The following is a 4,034-nucleotide window of genomic DNA, read 5'->3' as shown; positions in this document are numbered from 1 at the left end:
ATAATACAGCACATAGTATTCAATTTATTCTGAAAGTAATCATGATGTTGTGTTAGGCATTATTTTTTGCAATCAGTGGAGATTTTTTTTCATTGTAAGAAGAAACACTGATTTTAGGAGTCAAAATAGAAAGATAAGGTCCAATGGAGTCATTATTGGCGTTGGTAGCTGATTTCAGATGACTAGCTAGTTCTGTTTGCTGAATCACAATGGGCTGAGGTTCCAGGGCCATTTGTGTAGATGACGGTACACCTGTAAAATACACAGCTAACCTGAGGGAATTAGCTGTGAGCCAGGTGCTTCCTGGATGTCAGGTGAAGTAGAGAATTCATCCCTCTGTGCTGATACTTAGATGATTAGTTAGGCAAAGCCTTCATAAAAAACCAACATCCAATATTCTTGAAGTTTAATATGTGCTCACTTATAATTTCCTGAATCACTAATGGGCATGTATGGGAAGGTATGAGTGCTTTTGATGATGTGATATTTATTATTTCAAACCTGCAAACAGAACTGGATTATTACAGTCAACAAGTATTGCCTAAGCACTTACTATGGTTCCACTTACTAGAAAAAGCCCTCATGGCAATAGATGGGACTACACTGGGGAGTGATGTGTGATGAGTGGGGAATGATATAATTTGAGTGAGATTCCCAACTAGCTCCCTGTACACTAAAGTTAGAGAAGTGCTGCTTTAGAATTCATATAACTTCATTTATATTTTAAACTTTTTGTTGATATATGGTTGTTTAATTCCTCCAACGTTGTACTTTTTCAAGTATGTCTTGGCTCTTCTTGGCTTTTTGGATTTGCATATAAATTTTAGAATCAGTTTAATTTCTACCAGAAGAACTTGGCTAGTATTTTGATCAGGATGCCATGCAATTGGAGAGAACTGGTATCTTTGAAATATTAAATCTTCCACTCATTAAAGTGGTACATTCTTTTATTTATTTAGATTCATTTTCCTTTCTCTCCATACAATTTTTGGGTTTTCAGTATAGAGGTCTCACATATCTTTCATTCAGGTTATTCCTATTAGGTACTCAAGATTGTTTTAAAAACTTGCATATCATCTCTCTTTTTATTAGTGCTTTTTCCCTCCAAATCAAGAACACGTTTCCATATAAAAATAATTCAACCATCAAAAAACAAAAAATCCTCATACATCACTACCATGTAATTTTCAGTTCACATTCAGGTCTCACCAATTTTTTCCTGTTAAGACCTTTAGAACAGAAGGACCCAGTTCAAAATGGGGCATTCCATGTAGCTGCCACGTCTTTTTAGAATCCTTCAATCTGGAATGTCTTCTTAATTTTTCCTTGACTTTCAGAACCTTGACACTTGTAAAAAATGTGCCTCAGTTTGGGTTTGTCTGATGTTTTCTCATGAATAGATGTAAGTACATATCTTTGGCAGGAATATCACAGAAGGGATACCATGTTATTTCCTGTATATGATATCAAGGGACATATGGTGACCATTTGCCTGTTACTCCTTGGGGATAACTTTGGTACTGTGGTAAGGTGTTGTTTTCCAGGCATCTTCACCATAGAGTTATCTTTTCCTCTTTGTTATGCATGATTAGTTCATGGGAACATACTTTGAGACTATGTAATTATCCTGTTACTTCTCAATTTTCCCCAACTAGTTTTTGCATCCATTGATGATTCTTGTCTTAGAAGATTTTTACCATAATGGTTGTAAAGTATGATATGCTAACATAATTAGAGCTTTAATTAGTTGGTTTGTATTCTACTGTAAGAAAGAGCTTTTCCTCTCCTTCATTTATTTACTCATTTATATTAATGAGTTCAAAGATTCCTATTTTATTTCTATCATTAGTTACTTTGATGCTAACATTATCCCTGATTTGGTGACTGGGGGCCCCTTCAAACAGCACTTGTGTATTTATTTCCCCATTGTCTTATTAACTATGTCCTGTTACAATAATTTCTTACCACAGTCTCTGCCCTCAACAACAAATGAGAATAACAAAAAATATGAACATGGGTAATTGTAATAAAAAATAAACATCCCTGACAATATTTTATAAACTATGGATAGAATCTTTTATTAATGCCTTTAGAAAATTTAAGTGGTAACATACTACATACACTACTCTATATCTTGATTTTTTTTTTCTCTATCTGAGGTTGTGTCAAGTCACACTCCCACCATCAACGTGTGCAAAGACTTATTTTTCACTTCCACCAGTATTGTGTGGCATTTAATTTTTAAATCATCACCTGACAGACAAATGAAAAATGGTATCTCCATTCGTTTTAAGTTACTTTACTCCTACTATTAGGATGTTTTTACATGTTTAAAGCCATATGTATTTTCTTTTCTGTGGCACAACTATTTTTAAGAATTCTATTAGGGCAATTAGCTTGGCTTCATTTTTAAAGATCGAGGTGAAATGGCATAACATAAACTTTAAACATTTTAAACTGAGCAATTCAGTGGCATTTTGTACATTCACATTGTAGTTCCAAAACATTGTCATCACCCCAAAGGAAACCCTACACTCATTACGCAGTTACTGCCTTTTTTCCCCATTCCCCAGCTCCTAGCAACTCTGCCAATCTGCTTTCTGTCTCTATGGAGTAACATATTCTGGATGTTTCACATAAATGGAATGATACAGTATGAGATCTTTTGTGTCTGGCTTCTTTCACTTAGTTTAGTGCTTTCAAGGTTAATCCAAGTTGTAGCATGAATCATTCCTTCCTTCTTTTTTATAACTGAATAATAGTTCATTGTATGCATATACCTCATTGACTTATTCATTCATCAGATGATGAACATTTGCTTTTTCCCCACCTTCTGCCTATTGTGAATAGTGCTGTTGTGAACAAGTGTGTTCAAGAATTTGTTTAAGAACGTGTTTTCAGTTTTTCTGAGCATTATGCATAGGAGTGGAATTGCTGGGTCATATGGTAATTCTATGTTTAACTTACTGAGGAACTGCCAAACTGTTTTCTACAGTGGGTAAACCATTTATATCCCCACCAGCAGTGTCTAAGTGTTCCAATTTTTCCACATCTGCACTAAACTTTTCTGTTTTTTTCCCTGTTGTTGTTTTTAGCCATTCTAGTGAAAATGAAGCGGTGTCACATTGTTATTTTGATTGTGTTTCTCCAATGATGAACAATGCTATCTTTTCATGTACTTGTTGCCCATTTGCATATTTCTTTGGAGGAATGTCTATTTGAGTTCTTTGTCCATTTTTAGTTGGGTTGATTACTTTTGTTGCTGAGTTGTAAGAATTTTTCATATATTCTGGATACTAGACTTTTGTTAGATATGCAATTTGCGAATATTTCTCCCATTCTGTAGGTTGTCTTTTTCTTGATTAAAGACCTTTGATGCACAAGTTTTTTATTTAAATGAAGTGTATTTTATCTATTTTTTTTTGTTGATTGTATTTTTGGTATCATATCTAAGAAACCATTGCCAAATAAATGGTCATGAATATTTACCCCTTTGTTTTCTTCTAAAAGTTTTATAATTTTAGCTCATAGTTAGATTATTGATCCATTTTGAGGTATTTTTGTATGTAGTGTGAGGTAGGGGTTGAACTTCATTCTTTTGTACGTGAATATCCAGTTTGATATCACCATTATTATTATTATTATTACTTTGCATGGGCAGGCACAAGGAACCATTAATTTTGGTTAATGGTAAAGAATAGTCTCTTAACCATTAATTTTGGTTAATGGTAAAGAATAGTCTCTTTACACATTGAATGGACCTGGCACTCTTGTCAAGAATCAATTGGCTGGGCGGGCCATGGTGGCTCAGCAGGTAAGAGTGCTTGCCTACCATGCCCGAGGACCCAGGTTCAATTCCCGGTGCCTGCCCATGTTAAAAAAAAAAAAAAAATTAAGAATCAATTGGCTATAGATGTTTGGGTTTACTTCTGTATTCTCAGTTCCATTCCATTGGTTTATATGTCTATCCTTATGCCAGTACCATGTTATTTTGATTAGTGTGGGTTTGTCATAAGTTTTGAAATTGGGAAGTT

Source organism: Tamandua tetradactyla, chromosome 8, assembly GCF_023851605.1.
Source record: "Tamandua tetradactyla isolate mTamTet1 chromosome 8, mTamTet1.pri, whole genome shotgun sequence".
Classification (NCBI taxonomy): domain Eukaryota; kingdom Metazoa; phylum Chordata; class Mammalia; order Pilosa; family Myrmecophagidae; genus Tamandua; species Tamandua tetradactyla.
The sequence above is the reverse complement of the archived record's forward strand: the minus strand, read 5'-3'. Positions refer to the sequence as shown.